General features: G+C 52.6%; 1 long non-coding RNA gene across 1 annotated transcript; it reads left to right on the top strand.

The window, feature by feature from the left end:
• Positions 1–116: 116 nt before the first annotated feature.
• Positions 117–17,210, top strand: LOC123853516 (uncharacterized). Its single transcript, XR_006793159.3, has 3 exons — positions 117–227; positions 477–572; positions 16,417–17,210. It is a non-coding gene; the product is annotated as an uncharacterized LOC123853516 (long non-coding RNA).
• The last annotated feature ends 904 nt before the right edge of the window (positions 17,211–18,114 follow it).

Raw genomic sequence — 18,114 nt, forward strand, 5'->3', positions numbered from 1 at the left:
CTGGGTTCAGTAAGCCAAATAGCTTTAATTTTCTGCTTAAGCCACTTTGAGTTAGGCTCTTGGCACTTACCACTAAAATAATCATGACTAATGTTAGCAGTTCCTAATTCAGCTGGGCTAGAGTTCAGGGGGAGGAAGGGAGAGAGCTGGAGCTGCTAGCCAGACAAGACAGGGCCTCTGGGCATCAGGATTCAGTGGGAGTGTGGGGACTTCAGGCGCACTTGAAGGTACGTTTGGAGAAGTGGTGAGCAGGTGGTAGGGAGACAATTGCCAAACAGAAGTCCTTCAGTGACTCTAGGCAAAGCTTTGGGGCTTAAGACTTTATCCCCAATCAACTCCACCTCATAAGAGCTTGCTGCCCAGCCCACAGCCCAGTGGCCACACCCTTGGCACAGTCCCGACCAGAGCCACTTGCAGACTTGGCCCTGCTCCCCACTTCCAACCCCATGGTGACTTTGCTTTGCATTTCTTCACAGAGCCTCCATTTACAAAGCACCTTGTCTCTGGTTTGTGCAATTGAGCATTGGGACAACCCTACGAGGATGGCAGGGCAGATGATTTCCGTTTTACAGGTATGGAAAGTAAGGCTCAGAGAGCTAAAGCAACCTGCCCAAAGTCACACAGCTGTTCAGTGGCAGAGCCAGGACTAGGGGACAGGACTCCTCTCTCCAAGTCCATAGCTCTTTCTAGAGCTCTCTGAACTTTGGAATTTCTGAGCTGGGGCTGAGGGATGGCACCTCTACCCTGGTATTGGAGGTGTGTTGGAAGACAGAAACTTTCCCATTAGATTTTGGGACTGCCCTTGAGTGATTGGGGAGGGGGTCAGGCTTTCAGGGGCACATGAACTTTCAGGAGAGGGGAGTCAAGTGGGAACACTGTCAGGGGTCAGGATGCTGACTGGGGCAGGGTAGGGGAGCTTCACAGAATACTCGGTGTATAGCCCCATGCCATGAACTGGGCAGGGCCCTGAGGAGTCCGGAATTGAGAAAGAATTAGGTTGGACCCCACACGGAAGAAGCCTGCTGTTTGGTGGAAGAGACATGTACGTATGACATATGCTTACTTATGCCAGATACTGTTCTAAGTGCTTTAACTTCTCACAGCAACCCCTTCAGAAAGATCTATCATTATCTCCATTTTAGAGATGAGGAAACTGAGTCACACCGCTGTTAAAGGAGGGGCTAGTGTTGGGACTGGAAATCTGAGCCCAAGCTCTCAAGAGCTCCACTATTCTACCAGATTCACTGAGCATCTACTACACGCCAGGCCCTGTGCTACCGCGGAGCCAGGATGAACAGGACAGAGAGCCCCAGTCCTCCCAGAGCGGCTCCGCGGGGAGGGTGGGATGGGGGAGGGCAATCCGCCAGGCAGGGCCTGGGCTCTCTAGGGGGAGTGTGGGTCCTGCGGAAGCCCGATGCGGGCTCCGCAGAGCCGGCTTCCTACAGAGATGGTAGCCAGGGTGAGTCTCTGAAGGATGAGGAGTCCAGGAGGTGGCGAGGAGAATGCTCCAGGAGGCAGGACGGCCTCAAATCACCCCTGAAGCCCTGGAGGGTGGGCAAGGTTATGGGGTTTCGGTGGTTCGGGGCTCCTGGACCTCACCCCGAGGGCCTGGGAGCCCTGTGTGCAGCCAGGCCAAGGGCGCGTTGCCTGAGAACCGGCCTGGGGGGCGGTGGGTGCCGGTTTCCAAAATGCAGGCTGGACACTGGGGGCCTGGGGACAGGCAGGATGGGCCCCGGATTCTAGAGACACTGAAGAAAACAAGTCTACAGAAGTGACTGGGCAGTGACTGGCCAGAGCGGGGTGACGGTGGTGGAACCCTGTGTGTGTGTGTGTGTGTGTGTGTGTGATGAGCCAAGGGAGCCGTCTAGGCACAAGATTCAAACCAAGGAAAACTGGGCCCAGTGGGGCCATGGGGAGCTCACCGGGAGGGGCCATCCCCCCAGAGGTGCAAGGGGTCCGCGAGAGGCCATTCCCTGGGCCTCGGGCCCTTGGGGACCCAGGAAGGGAGGGCAGGGAGGTGAGGGGGATCCAGGTGGGCTGGATGCAGGCGGGGGTGGGGGGTTGAGGGCCAAACGGGGGATCCAGGCGGGGATGGGGTGGGGAATCCAGCTGGGCAGGATGCAGGCAGAGGGAATCTGGCGGAGGACGCAAGCAGGAGGGACCCAGGCGGGCGGGACGCGGGCAGGAGGGATGGGGCGGGGAAGGGGAGCAGTGCCCAGGGGCCCACACGTTGGGAGCGGGGAGCTGGAGGCATGGGAGCTGGGGAGGCAGGGCCCTGGGGAAACGAGGGCTAGGGCCCTGCCCAGGCGAGGGGGGCCACTGGCGGGGGGCGGGGCAGAGCGGGGAGGAAAGAGCAGACACGCGCCCAGACCACCCAGGCCTTTTGGAGAAGGGCTTGGACAGGAGCGAGAGAGGAATAGGAGGCTGTTGCGAAGAGGATTCGCAGAGGTGGCGGGCCAGGGCCAGGGAGAGCGCAGCGCGGATCAGAGCCCAGGGATCCAGATTTTAGAGGGAGAAGAACCCCGAGCTCAAGAGATGTCGGCCTGGGGGCGGGGTGTTAAAAGCCCGCTCTTGGCCGTCAGACCTCAGTTTGAGACCGATGTTGCCACTCCCCAGCAATGCAACCCAGGGCAAGTTACCTAACCTCTCTGAACTTCAGTTTCTTTGTCTGGAAAGTGTAGCTAACGATCTGTTTATCTTACAGAGCTGTTGTAAAGGTTGGAGCAACATAAGCAAGGGGCCTGGTACTCAGTAAGTCCCAAGTAAACCGTAGCCATGTTTAGTCTGTAGATTAGGTGGTTTTGCAAGAAAGAGCCTTTTGGGGACCATAAAAAGTCATAGCTTCTCGTCCTCACTCCTCCTCCACAAGCTGGGTGGGTTTGCGAGGCAAGCTCCCCAGGGCTTCTGGGTCCTCCTTTGTAAAATGGGAACACTCATACCTCCCACCCTGGACTTGGAGCAGAGCAGATGGGGCATTGTGTGAGCGGGAGTTTGTGACCCACTGGGAGAGACTGGGATGGTCGGTCCAGCTGGCACGCGGGCCTGCACCGGACAAGCTGGGCTGCCAGGTCTTAGGGGCCTCCCTGCATTCGCTTTAGGGATTTCTTTATCTGCCCTGGAATGTGCCGGCAGTCTTAGGCAATAGGGAAGAATGTTTCTCACACTCTTACATCAGCAATCCCCTAATAGGCATTGAACTCACACACCAACCACCACGTTTAAGCAAATTTTAAAAGAACGTGGTGTTTCTAAAATAATAAAAATGCAACTTTGTAAAAGTAATATGAAAGATAACTGTTTTGTATCATGAGAGGGATGATACCTTCTGAAAATCTCCACCAGTGTATCTATGCCCTGACAAAAAGAGGCCATAAGGGTTTTCACATCCTGTCAGTTTCTTTTCTTACTCATTTGTACTAAATTAGAAAATCCTAAACCACAATTACAGGTCATTAGAAATGGCAGCACATGTTTGGTGGCTGTCAGATGGTTGTGGATTTGAACCAAACAAGAATCCAGAAATCACAGAGCCATTTCTCCCTGCAGACTGTTTTCCACTCTTCTGGACACTAGGTCAACAGGGACAAAGCTTCTAAAAGTTAGAAGACTGAGTATTTCACCTAGAGAGAGAGAGAGAGTAGCAGACAGAGTTGTAATCTTCTCTTTGGTTGAATTTGACTCTAGAAAGAATTCTTTAAGTTCTGATGTAATATTTGGATGTGGTTTTATATTAATCTTAATTATATGTCATTGATTCCATTCTCCTGCTCAGAAACTAAAATCACCAAGTGTTGAGACAGAATCAAACTCTCATAATGGAGCAGTCACACTGCTGTTTGGTTTTAAGAAATGTCATAATAGTTTGGTGATGTCTCGGCAATACAGAAATGGAACAGAGTGCCATGTGAGCAGGACGCTTAAGATCCTAGAACGGGGGGCACCTGGGTGGCTCAGTTGTTAAGCGTCTGCCTTCGGCTCAGGTCATGATCCCAGGGTCCTGGGATGGAGCCCTGCATCGGGCTCCCTGCTATGCAGGAAGCGTGCTTCTCCCTCTCCTGCTCCCCCTGCTTGTGTTCCCTCTCTCGCTGTGTCTCTCTCTGTCAAATAAATAAATAAAATGTAAAAAAAAATAATCCTACAACGGGTCTTAAGTGGCATTATCAACGACACGAGAAAATGGTTTTATCTCATCACTCTTTTCAAAACTTCTTGTGGGAACCTTTTCCTCCAAAGCTAGAATCTCTCAGGGTGGAAGAGTAGACTCTTGGACTTGCTGCCCTTGTCTTGGCATAAGCTGCTGAAAAGAAGTATGGTCAGTGAATGAGACTGGATCATAGTCACGATTTTGACTATTTCCTTCAACTCTGTATTGGAGAGGATTTTGGTTTGGCCATTCATTACAGAGATCCAAAATAACAGGGGCCTAAACAAGACAGCAATCAATTGCTCTTCTGGATGGTAGTCCAGAGATAGGTGGTCCAGGGTGGGAAGGTGGTCATTCCCCATTAGTTTGTCCAAAGATACAGCCATCTTCTATCTTACTGTTCTGCTACCTTTAGGTCTTGCCCTCACTGGCATGCTCCAAGGTGGCTCACCATGACATGAGATTCCAATCAGGAGTTGAAGGAAAGTGGAGTGGAAAGGCATGCCCAGTGCCTATAAAGACCTGAAAGTCATACTTCAGCTCACATTTCATTGGCCAGAACACTGTCACATGACCACATCTAGCTGAAAGGGAGGATGGGAAATATAGTTTTTATTCTGAGTGGTCAGGCATCCTGCTAAAAATTGAGAGAGAAGGGGACAAGGGATATTGGGGGACAATAGCTGACATTGCTAAAATGTGGGGGGAAATCAGGAAACAGAAACTCGCTTTCAGGCACAGCTTCTTTCTTCCTTGGAAGGGTGTCCTTCCTGGTGCTCCCTCAGTAGTGATTGCCAAACCATCTTTTCTTTTCTTTTCTTTTTTTTAAGATTTTATCTATTTATTTGAGAGAGAGAGAGAGAGAGCATGAGAGAGAGAGAGATCATGAGCAGGGGGGAGGGGTAGAGGGAGAAGCAGGCTCCCCGCTGAGCAAAGAGCCCCATGTGGGGCTCGATCCCAGGACCGTGGGACCATGACCCAAGCCGAAGGCAGATGCTTAACCGACTGAACCACCCAGGCGCCCTCAAACCATCTTTTCAGTTCATATCATGATTCATGAAATAATTCATGTAAGCAAAGAATCTTTTCCTGAAGCAAGGATTTTTAGTGATAAAACTAAAAGTTATCAAATGCTTTTCTCAGATATATGAACCACACACATGCTGAGTGTGGTCGGATTCTGCACATTATTGATTTTAAATTGTTTTTTTTTTTTAAGTTTATTTATTTAAGCAATCTCTACACCCAACATGGGGCTCGAACTTGCGACCCCAGGATCAGGAGCCACACGCTCTTCCGACTGAGCCAGCCAGGCGCCCCTGCACATCATTGATCTAAGCCAATGTCACACACACGGACCCATATGAACGTTGGAAAAAAGAGATGAGTTGAAACTGTTTCTTCAAATCATTGATCATGCCACTTCAGACCAGTTCTAAGATCTTAAACAGCTTGCTCAGATGGCGATACGTTCATTTTTGATAGTCCAAACCTAACCTTAGAGGAGCAAAAATTGTTCGATTTTTAGAGAGGAGTATACGATGGCTGGGTTTATTAAAACCAAATTATTTTTTTAATGTATGTATCTGGTACTATGTGATGTCCAACACCGTCATTCGAGAAAGGAAGTTTGCCAAAAGCTGGTTCTGCTTTCTCTCTGAGAAACATGTGTCACGAATAAACAGTTCTTTCACAAGCTTCTCAGATAACATTACTTGTATCTGTTTGACTAAGAGGAGTGCAATTCTAAATGCTGCATGTGTCATTTTGTTTTTCTTCTTGCCTTTAGTGGGGGAAAAGAATCCATCAGTTTAGTCCTGGAAAGCTTATTTTACTCTTTGTTCTGGAAAAAAAAAAAAAAACCTCTAATGGTTTACCAGAAAGGTCACTGTGCTTTGTGTAAAAATGATATTAAAGTCTTGATGGCTTTAAGCCACTATTTGACAAAGTTTCATAACACATAACACACTAGGGATTAAGATGGGCTGGTTAGATGGTCCAGTGAAGTCCGGTGTTGGATATTCAACATCATACTCATTATTTACACTTTTCTTTCTCAGCTGCTTGTGCGAAATCATCACATGTGCCCTGGTTCTTAGAGATTTACATTCTTTCAAACTAAACTCTTGTTCACTATTTACTTTTATAACACTGTGCTCAGTTGTAGTATTTGGATTACTATTTTCATCACTCTTCTCAAGCTTTCCTTAGCCACTTTTGAGCCATTGACTTATTTGAGTTGAGGATATTACACATCACAAAACTAATAACCAAAACCCATAAATGACATGAAAATATATCACCTGAGACAAACTGCCAAGATGGATCAACCAAATGCAAACCTTGTAGCTCATGCACCATGTTGAAAAATGTGACAACTATTAAGGACATAATGGGATTGCTGTGAAAATCTTAATCAACTTTGCACTTGAATGTTATGAGTAAAATAATTCCATCCTTCCTTCCTTGGAGATCTCCACCACCTGCAGACCACTTGTAGACTTTTAGGGGACCCCCCACCCTGCCAATGGTCCATGGACCACACTTTAGGAAAATTTCTATAGCCAGCAAGCCTACTGTCTGAGTCATGGGATGGAGGGTGGGGGTGTCCTGGCCACTGGTCTCTGGCCACCTCCTGCTGGAAGTGAGTGTCCTTGGCTGAGTGACATGTTTCGTGGGAGGAACACTGATGGACACATCAGCAGACATCCAAGAGAGATCTAGGGCAATATAATGACCAGAAACCTGGGCAGCTCAGTTTGAAGGAGACTCATGGAAACAGGAAGTGTCTGTCAGAACCCAGCTCGTGATGGGCAGTTCCTGCCACATGGTCACCTGATGCCCCTGCTTAGGTACTCTGCCTTGACTGGGGCCCTGTGGCATAAAGGAAGCTGTTTTTCAAACAGTGTATAATCCTCCAATGCAGATGGCCTTTCTCCAAGAGCCTAGGGGGCTACACTGTGATTCTCCTATTGGGGTGTCGAAGTCTTTTTTGATGTCACAAATACCTCTGATACCATAGGGTCTGAGGGTCCGATTGTGCCAGTGGCCACGCCTGGAACTGTTACAGAGCTCTTTCCTGCTCTGGGTCTCACTTAAATTTGGGAGCCTTTCATGTCACCTGTAAATGGGTCGGAGCCGTATTCCCAAATATAGAATATGTCTTCTCCAGCACCAGCAAAGCTCTAAAGATGTGCTTTCTTATTTGTGCTGAGAAGTACAAGATGCAATTATTTCTCCCTGTCTTTGGAAGGATGTCCACGCATGCCCCAGACCTCTAACCCCCTAAGGACTTCACTGATGTTGTGAGCTTCTACACTTTGGCAGCGTTTTTTCCTTCCCATCTCCTGGAATGCACGTGTCTTATGAAAGCTTCCTCCGCTTCTTGCTGTCTGGTCCACTCTACATGATGTTAATTGTAGAATCAAATCAAATCATCAAAATAGTAGATCAATCTGATATTCTGTAGAATGTCCAGATGATCCAGGTCCCTTCAGACTGTTATCACAGAGAGTGGGAGTGTAGTATACTCTGGGACAAGACCTCAAACGTGTACCGTCATCCATCCCAAGTGAATGCAAATTGTTTCTGCTGCTCCGGATAGGGAGGAGAAAGAATGCACTTGCTGGATCAATGACCACATACCATGCACGCAAGGTGAGCTCATCTGCTTTAGTAAAGCTATCCCACCTGGCCCAGCAGCTGCAATGGGATTACTTGGTAGTGTCCACTGAGGTCCTCCAGCAGCTATCTGGGACTCTCTGGTTTTACAGGACATATCCAGTCTAGCATGCCCACTTCCCTGCGCCTTTCGATCCCTATGTGTCTGCTATGGCAATTCTAACATTTCTACTTTACTTAGTGTGAAGTTGGCCCACAGTCGATCCAGGTCCCAAATCCTGTTAGAGAGTCTGCTTCCTGGGGCTCCTGGCTGCCTCAGTCAGTAGAGCATGTGACTCTTGATCTCGGGGTTGTGAGTTCAAACCCCACGTTTGGTGGAGAGATTACCTAAAAAAAAGAAAATCTTAAAAAGAAGTCTGCTTCCTTGGACCATTCCTGGTACCAACTGTCTTTAGGACAAGTCCCTGGGAAATGGACTCTGTAATGGAAATTTATGTGCAGGAATCTGTCGGGGAGTGAATGAACCAGGACTTAGCAGAGGGAGATCGTTAACTGGAACACACTCCAAACAGAAGCCTCAGCCGATCCCACCAAGAGCTCTGGAGCTGAGGTGGCCCTTAGGAGTTGACCCCCTTGAGACAAGGGGTTGGGGCTTTTGTACCCTCACGTCAATAGTCATAGGTTGACTGCCTCTGTGGAGGGAGCATGACCTCTGGCGAAGAACATCGCTTTGGCTGACAGTGATTCTTGGAGAGGCCTGGGGAGCCAGCAGCCTCCCGCGTTGCTATCTGCGGGGGAAATGGGTGTCTCAGTCCTGTGGCAAGCATCAGGGCAGCACACCCTGGGGGTGCCTACAGCAGAGGCTGGGGGCAGGGCAGATTTCAAAGGCCTCTCCAGCCACCAGAGCTTCTTTGAAAGGTAGTGATGGCCCCGTCACCGGAAGTATGTGAGCCTGAGTCTATAATGACCTGTCCAGCGCTTTACAGAACAAAAGCATGGCCCAAGCAGAGCTTGGCCTCAATGGATGGTTTTCAAACGGGGTTCCGTGACACCTGAAGGGTTTCTTAGCGTTCTCAGGGGGCTGCATGGCAAGTCATATTCAGGTTCATCCATGCCCTTTCCCTTCACTACTGTGACCAGAACAGCTCTACCTTCATCTGTGCATATGCTAGGGCTCTGCACAAGGTTTTGTTTGCGGAAAGGCTTTTGCTGCTGAAAAATAACACTAGGCAATTTTACAGAACACCTAACCAGAACTCCTCAAGCTGGTGACAAATAAGGAAATACGGAGAAACTTTCGTAAGCCAGAGGAGACCAAGGAGACATGACAAAACCAAATACGATGTGACATCCTGGGTGGGATCCTGGGAAAGAGAAAGGACATTAGTAGAAAAACTCGTGAAATCCCAATAAAGTCTGGAGCTTAGTTAGTAGTAAGGTACCAACACTGGCTTCTTAGTTCTGGCAAATGTACCATGGTGCTGTAGGCTATGAACATTAGGAGGGACTGGATGAGGGGTATATGGAAAGTCTCTATGGTTCCTTTGCAACTCTGCTGTAAATCTAAAATTGTCCCAAAATAAAAAAGGTTGTTTTTAAAAATTGCATTGGGAGCCCATCAGACAGAGGAGTTCTAAATATTTCCAGAGATGAGGAGAAGGATGGGCTTTGCTGATGCAGGAAGGCTCCCAGGAAGAGGCCAAACTTGGATATTAGGTGGGGTTGGGATATCAGAACATTAGTGATTGGGTAGGATTCTTGCCCACAGATTTCTATGCGGAATGTTGGATATTCATGTTCCTGTTCTTCCTTATCTCCAGCTTCTCCAGGAAAGTAAGGACCCATCTGGGAAGGAGGGAACTGAAGTTGGGCTCACCCGAGTAGACGGGACGATTGAAACATTAAAGTTTGAATAGACTTTGAAGGGAGATCGAGAGGCTGGTTTGTGCTTCGGTCTGTTCATCCCAGCTAAATACTCTCCAAAGCAGAGCCCAAGCTAAGCCCAGGAGAAGCCAGAGGAAGGAGGAGACACAGGCCCCCAGTCTGAGGGAGGAAACCTGAGTTATGACCTCAAGGAACCGCAGTGTGGTGGGGAAACACAGAGCCTGCCCTCAGGGAGCCCTCAGTCTAAATGAGGAGATGTAGTCCCTACCATTGGGAGCCTCCTGTCTGATGGGAGGGACACAGTCTGAAGGGGGAGGCAGGGTACATTCCAGACATGCCGACTAGTGATGTCTAGGCTGACTTTCAGATATTGGTATTCGGGGACAGGAGAACCTGGGAGGAAGGCTTGAAGAGGAGAGGACTGTGCCCTTTGTAGAAAGAAACCAGTAGGGGCGCCTGGGTGGCTCAGTTGTTAAGCGTCTGCCTTTGGCTCAGGTCATGATCCCAGGGTCCTGGGATCGAGCCCCGCATCGGGTTCCCTGCTCCGCGGGAAGCCTGCTTCTCCCTCTCCCACTCCCGCTGCTTGTGTTCTCTCTCTCGCTGTATCTCTCTCTGTCAAATAAATAAAAAATCTTTAAAAAAAAAAGAAAGAAACCAGTAGGAAGGGTCCTGGGACTGAGCTGATGGGTCCCCTGGAAGTGGGTCCTGCTCAGACATGGATATCCGCTCAGATGGTGGGTAATCGAACCTCTGATCCATTGTCCTCACAAGGACTGAGAGCAGTTGACAAGCAGTGAAGGGACAGGAGAGGACAGGTGAGGGATAAGGGAGAAATACACACAGAAAGACAGCTAGGGATAAAATCAGCCAGAGACTCCCGGAGAAGATCTGAGATGGGGAGATACAGAAGAGATGTGAGCATAAGACCAAAAGAGAGGCAGAAGCAGAGAGCCCCTGTCCCGCCCCACCCCGCCCCTGCGCCTGCCCTCCCCACCCCAGCCCTGGCCCCCAGCTGGCCGACCCCATTTGCATCTTCCTGCCTCCGTGCTCTCATTCAGGCTTTGGCACCACCCCAGTGTTTTCCCTCACTAGGTGTCAAATGCAACCTAGAGCCAAAATCCACATGTCCTGGCTGGCTGGGGAGGAGGCTCCCTGGGAAGGAAGGAGAGTGAGATCAGGCACAGCCCTCATCTACTGTGTGGTGCTGGGCAGGGACAGGTGGAGGAGGCGGGGAGGACCTGTTCACCTCGATGTGCCGAGGGCCCTGCCCAGCGCTGGGCACAACAGGGCAGTCCGCAGTGGTTCCTGGCTGGCTGAATGAGTCGTACCTGGCCAATCTTAGAGAACAGGCTAAGGCATGGTGGTGAGAGCCTCGGGTCAAATGTCAGCTTCACAACTTCCTCGCTGTGTGGCCTTGAGCAAGTTACTTAACCTCTCTGAGCCTCAGTTTCTTCATCGGTAAAATGAGGCTAAGGACATTAACAAAACCCATGTCATAGGATTGCTGTGGCCATTCAGTGAGCTCACATCTATCGGGCCCTTAGGACAGTGTCTGGCATGCAGAAAACAGCAAATAACTCAGCCTGTAGCATGTGTATGATTTTCCTGCGTCTGTTACCTGCGTGCATGTTCAGTGTGGATGTGCTGTGTGCAAGGGGTGCTTCTGGGCTGGATCATGGTGAGGGCAGCGGCGATGGGGAGCAGTGGGGAAGAGTTCCAGCTCTGTGGCCAGGCCGGGCAGGCGTGGGATCTAGTCACAGCCTCACCACTTCTTGGCTGGGGGCGTCCCCAGCAAGGGGCTTCTCTAGAAGCCCCTTATACAGAATGGGCATAAGACCTTCCTTGGGGGATTGTCCCTGAGGAGGAGCCAACTGCCTCTTGAAGCATGACCGAGGGCTGTCATTCTTTCCTGTATTGTGTTTTTTTTCTTTTTTAAAGATTTTATTTATTTATTTGAGAGAGAGAGAATGAGAGAGAGCACATGAGAGGGGGGAGGGTCAGAGGGAGAAGCAGACTCTCTGCCGAGCAGGGAGCCCGATGCGGGACTCGATCCAGGGACTCCAGGATCATGACCTGAGCCGAAGGCAGTCGCCCAACCAACTGAGCCACCCAGGCGCCCTTTTCTTTCCTGTATTGTATGTGGTACTTTCCCGTCTGTGGTACGTGGCTATGCGTGTCTGGCGGTTGCATGGATTTGCAAATACGGGAGACATGAGGCAATGGAAAGAAGGCTGATCTGGCGTTCGGGGCACCTGAGTTCTCTCCTAGCTCTAGGAAGGGTGTCTCGGGGCCATGCCTCGATCCTTCTGGGTCTCGGGTTCTTCATCTGGACAAGAGAGGTGTTAAGACCGACCTCCCAGAGCTGTCAGAAGGATCCGATGAGATGACGTGTGAGGTGCCACCAGCAAACAGCACTTCTCAAGAGCTTTTCAGCCGCCAGGGTGCCCGTGGCTAGTTGCCAGCCACCTGGCACGGCGATCCTTCCCATACATGTGCACAGATGGAGTGTGCGTGTTTGTGCAAATAGCCACTTCTCCGGGCAGGGCAGGAGGGCATCCCTTGGCATCCACCCTGGGTCTCTTGGACCTGTCCGGTGGTGGTGAAGCCTGCGGGGCTCTGGAGCCAGGCTGCCTGGGTGTGAATCCCAGCTCAGCCACCTCCTAGCTTTGTGACTCCAGGCAAATGACTTAACCTCTCTGTGCTTCTCTTTCCTCCTCTGAAACTGGAGACAATAATAGCAGCCCCCTCAGAGAGCTTTGTGAGGAGGACACAGTTCAAACGTGCAAAGTGCTTACGGCCCAGGCTGGTACAGATGTTTGTGGTTATTCCCGAGTTGGACCGGGTCGGAGGGGTGCGCTCTGCTGCCCAGTTCCCACGTCTTTCCTGGCCAACAGATAGGTCATCCCCTGGAACAGTCCTTCCTGAGCTCCGACCAGTTTCCCTCAGGCAGAAGTTCCTCGAAGGGTGCAGCCTGAGGCATGGCAGCCAGCGCAAGCTGCTAAAATAATCACATTTACAGGAGGCCCAGGATGTCGATGGGACAGATATTTTTGAAAGTGAATGTCAGTGAGTTTCAGGAAAGAGAGGCGGGCGACAGGCTTCTGCAGGTCCCCAGCTGGCTGGACAAAAGCAAGCTTTTCTGCGCTCCATTCCTCCCCCTCTCAGACCCCGTCTCACCCAGACCCTCACAAGGAGGCGAGCGACCTGAGGGGGCGGTGTGGATCGGCTTTGACAGGGTCAGATCTCCCTTCCCACTGCTCCTGCTTTGCCCTTGCCCTGCCAGTGACCTCGGGAGGAGGAGACCCAGGAGTGGGAAAATGTAAAAGGGTGCTGGTGGGGAGGGGGCTGATAGGAATGAGGGAGGCAATGCGGGGCCATCAGAGAGAGGGAAATAGAAATGGGGCGTCGGCCAGACCGAAGTAGGCAGAGGGTCCTGTGCACACGCAGACGGATGTGTGAAAGTGTGTTTGCCAGAGCGTGTGAGTGAATGGGTGTGAGGCGGTGTGTATGTGTGTCAGGCGGTGTGCCTGAGCGTCCGTCTGACCGGGAAGAGACAGATTCACAGACCCACACCACCGGCAGGGACCGTTTCTGACCAGACTGCTGCGCCGCAGATGGGGAAGCGGGCTCAGGAATGAAATGCCCAGTCCCTGGGCAAGTCAGGAACGAGACCCTTGGTCTCCAGACAACTAATCCAGGGCTGGGGGGTGGGGATGGAGGGGGAAGATGAGGAGGAAGGCGGCCAGGGAGACACATTTTGGGGGGAGAAGATTGGGAACTCTTCCTAACTTCTGCGCTTGCCCTCAGTCTCCCCAGTGCTGCCCCAGAAGACAGGAGAGGACAGGGGCGGGCAGCAGCTTCACAGGGTGCAGGGCCCCTGGGGGGGGCGGTCCAACATCGGGCCTCCCCCTTTCCTGCAGACGTGGACTCCCCACCCCAGCCAGCTGGGACGTGTCACCCCTGGAGCCCCTGGCAGAAGCCGTGGCCTCTCCAGCTTCCTACTGACCCAGCCTCAAATGTGGGGAGGGCCCTTCAGAAAGAGGTTTGGGCCCATTCCCAGTTTGGCAAAGCTGAGGTCTAAAATGGAGTGGGGAGGAGCCTGAGCCCACCAAAGTTCTGGCCCTCTCCTCCCTGCCCCTCCTCAGTTTCCCCTACCTGGGCAATGGCAGAAAGGACAGGACATTCTATCTGTGAGAGGTGAAGTGGAATGGGGGGGGGGAGGACTCTCTGAGCAGGGCCTCACCGGCTCTTGCATATGGCTTCCCTGCTCCTCCTCCAGAGCCCCCTGCCTGGGAGGAGCACCCTCCGTCCTTAGGTTGAGGGAGGAGGGGAAAGAGGGTCCGCAGCCAGGGAAGGGAAACTGCAACCACAGCAGACATTCCCGATGACTCACGGGCCCGGAACGCCTCGAGAGGGGGCAGGACAGCCCTCTGCTCAGCTGGGGCAGCCGGAGAAGACCCAGGCCCCAGGGGTGGGGGGGTTGGGGGGGTGGGGGGGCAGGGAGGTGAGGGGAAGGCAGAAGGGCAAGAAGCAGAGCCCTGGAGAGGCTCAGGGAAGGTCGCTGAGAGGTGCCTTAGGGAAGAGCGACCTTGGGCCTCCCCACTTCCATCCTAGCCACAGATGGTGCTCCCGCTGCAGCAGGCACAATGAAGGCTGGCTGTTACCCCAGACACCCCCCTTCCCTGGCCTTCAGGGAACTCTCTCTCTGGAGAATGGCTTGAAAGGAGGAAAACGTTCTGCACCTACCCCTTCCTGGGACTGAGTATCACACCTTCCCGCCCTGAGGAGGCAGGGGGATGGCATTGATGATCTCCACGGAGTCCCCCCATGTTCCTACCCACTCCAACTTCCTTCACTGCCATGCTCCTCCTGTGACCCCTCCATTTGCTGGGCCTCCTCTCTGGAGAGGGGAAACTGAGGCCCAGAGCAGTCTGGAGGTACAGGGCATACAACTGCTCCCTCCCAGGTCTGCCTGACCTGGCAGAGCTCTGGGCTCAGGGTGCCTGTGTCCAGTCCCTCCTCCCCCCAGCAGAAGAGGCAGTAAAGCCTTTAGTCTACGTGGCAGGCAGAGGGGGGCCTGCGAGGGAAGGGAGCTGGGAATGAGGTCAGCGGGTTGGATGGGCCAGGCTGTGGCTGTGAAGGCATCTGGGCTGCAGCAGTCTGGAAGGTAGGGGCCTCCGGGTCGGCCACTCCCAGCCCCAACCCGCCATCCACCCGCCCACCACGGCCTGTCTCCGGCTCCTCCCCTCCTTGCAGCCCACACTCCAGCCAGGCCAGATGGTTCCCATCAAGCCTCTTCCATGTGGCAGCTCCACCCTGCCCACCAGGCTCCCTTCCCCCTTCGGCCACACGGCTCAGCGGAGAGTCGGGGAACAACTCTCCTGCCCTGTCCTCCCCAGGCCTGGACTGGTATCATGTGGGATCCCTGCACATGTCGACCCCTTACGCCAACCCCAGGTCCTTTCCTGGCCCCTCCAGCTCTTCAGCAGCCGCCACCACTCAGGATCTTGAAGTGCACCAGGGATCTTACCTCAGACCCCTCCATCTCAGCTGTGTGACTGCAAGCAGGTCAATTCCCTACTCTGAGCCTTAGTTTTCTCATCTGGGCAAGGAGGGGGAGGGCGGGGAGAACAGGGCAGAATGAGCTCAAAGTTTCATTCTACCTGAACATCAGTTGTATTGTATTCCCACTTTAAAAAAATGTAAAGTTCCCACATCTAGCAGCAATGGAACACCAGCTTTGGAGGGGTCATCTGGTCTACCTCTTTGCCTGCTCCCAAGTCCTGTTTCCTGGATGGTCTGAGACCCATAGATCCCACACACTTTCCTTGCATCTCCCCCTTTCCCCCAAGGGCTCCAGCCTTCTAACTTGAGCTCTGCTGTCACTGAGGTAGAGGTTTTCTGAGCAAGTCCTTGGCAAAAGGCTTATAACCATACCCTGCTCAAAAGCAGTCACTGGCTCTCTATGGCCACCAAATAGATTTTAAAATATTCTGCCAGAATTCCAGGCCTCTAGAAGTTGGTCCCTGCCTATCTGTCCAGCCTTATCTTCCACGTTTCCTCTGCCCAATACCTTCTCCCCACCACCTCTGTCTCTGTTGGAGTCAGGGGGAGGTTTCCCAGGTTTGGCGGGGCCCTCCCTCCCGTTCCAACCCTGCATTCAAAATCTGTCACTCACCTCCAAGGCTCAGCTCCAAAGCAGCTCCTCCCTGAAACCTGACTTACCTCCTATTGGCATTCTCATCACCTTTGCATCTCCCTGGAGACTTCCATTTACCAAGCATGACACAGGCCAGCAAGGTGGTCTCACTACTACCCCATTCCACAGACTGGGGAAATGAGGATCAGAGAGATGGAGAAACTTATACAAAATCACGCAGCCAGCACTGCCCTGGGTGAGAGACATTTCTGTCTTTCTTTTATTCCCCATCCAGACTTCCCATTCCCTAAGGACAGGAACTGTGGTCCCCAGAGCTCTCCTCAGCACAGGGCTGGCCCCAGGCGGTCTGCAGGAACCATCCACCAAATAGAATTGACTAGAGTGTTTGCAATAGGCACCAAACTCAGGATGTTCTTCCCTACACGGGGCCCTCACCTAATCTTCCCCCTTCCAGGGAACCACACCATCCAGCCTCTCAGAAGACCGGGAGTCATCCCTGCTCCTCACTGCCACACTCCCACATCCACCCACCCCGGCGCCTATAAAATCTGCCTCCCAAAGTGCTCCTGAATCTATTCTCTTCTCTGTTTCCATCCCCTTCAACCAGGTCCAGGCTCCCAGTGTCTCTCAGCCCCGCAGCGGCTGACTTCTACCAGAGACCCCACCCGCCGAGTGACAACAGCCATCTTCTACAAACACAGACCTGACTCCACCCCTCCCTGCTTCAGACCCTCTACTGGGGCCCAGACCTCTCCGGACAGGACTGAACCCCCTGATGTGTCTTCGTTGGCCTTCCGGCCTTTGCTTCCTGTGCTCCAGTCACCCTGGCCTTCTTGGATTCCGTGGGCATCTAGAACTTGCCATGTTCCCCTCTGCCCCAGAGCCTCTGTATATGTGGTACCATGACACTCACTGCAAACCCCCACCCTGCCACCTACCCCTTACCTAAGGTGTCCCTAGCTCATCTGCCAACCTCTTCAGGACAGCCTTACTGGGCCCCCAGGTCTAGACTCCTTGGGGTACCTGCTACTGAGAGCGCCATGTTCCTTTCCTTCATGACCTTTACAGCCGCAATGACGTGTTTATTTATGTGATTTCAAGTCTGTCTCTACCAGACATAAGCTCCATGAGGGCAGTCACTGACTGGCCAGGCCCCAGAGCAAAGTGCTTGACAGATAAATATGGTTGAATGAGCAATTCTGGATCCTTTCTCTGTCCAAGCCACACTCTGTCCAAAGGGGTGCTCTGCCCAGGACTGGTGCAAGTGAGAAGACTGGGATCCCCCATCCCCACTCAACCCCAACCCCCAGAAACTCCAGAATCCTAGGTTTGCCAGGAAGACTTTGTGGCTGAGGTAGAACAGGAAGACACCAGACACCTGTGGCCAAGGCTTCTCTGTGGTGGTGGTGGGGGGGGGGTGAGGGGGGGGGAGAGATAAAGGGATCAGCTGGGCTCTGGACAGGTGCCTCTATCTCATAGAGGTTCCCCCTACCCCTTGCTTTTTTTCCTTTCAAATCCAAGCTTCAAAGGAGCCTTTGCACCCACCTCCTAGGCACTTGGACCTGACATCTGGCTGTGGTAGAGCCTCGGTCCCCTAGGCCCCGCCCCCTAGGCTAGCAGCTTGCCCCGGGGGGAGGCTTGCATGCAGCATCATCACAGCATCGAAGCATCATCGGAAGACAGCCCCAGGAAGGGACGGAGGAGCCAGAGATACCGGAAGAGAATATGAGAGAAAGAGAAGGAGGGAGGAGGAGAGTGTGGGTGGGCGGGCTGGAACAATGGGACCGGCAACGCAGAGGAGAGAAAGAAAGGGGAGGAAAAGATCTAAGAAAAGGAAGGAAAATACATGAACAGGAGAAATGGGCGTGTGGTGGGGGGATAAAAGAATAGGGAAAAGGAGGGAAGTGGGGAAAGAGAACGGGGCTAAAGCAAGTACAGAACAGAACCAAACCAGAAAGAGGTAAATAGCAATTCAACGAAACCTGCTCTGCCCCCAGACCAGGTGAGGGCTAAAGAGGCAATCAAGCCCCTGCCAGATCCCTGACCCGGGAGCTCACGCCCAGGCAGGAAAGATGGGCGTTGCCTCCTCACTTGAAAGCACCACAGAGCAGAAGCAAGAGCCCATCCAGCACCTTATTCTCACTTGGGACCCGCTGGGGACCTGGTGAGGTGGCTGGAGTGGGCCTAGGGAGTCCTGCTGTCACTGATGGATCACGCTCCAGCCTCTCTCCTCCGGGTTGTCCCAGCCCCTTCCCTGGTTCCTCTGCCTCCACTTTCCCCTTCTTGGACTACGCGGCCCACCCCC

The sequence above is a fragment of the Mirounga angustirostris genome, unplaced genomic scaffold, assembly GCF_029215605.1.
Source record: "Mirounga angustirostris isolate CCGP_5_RB_7025 unplaced genomic scaffold, mMirAng1.0.hap1 SCAF_17, whole genome shotgun sequence".
NCBI classification, from domain to species: domain Eukaryota; kingdom Metazoa; phylum Chordata; class Mammalia; order Carnivora; family Phocidae; genus Mirounga; species Mirounga angustirostris.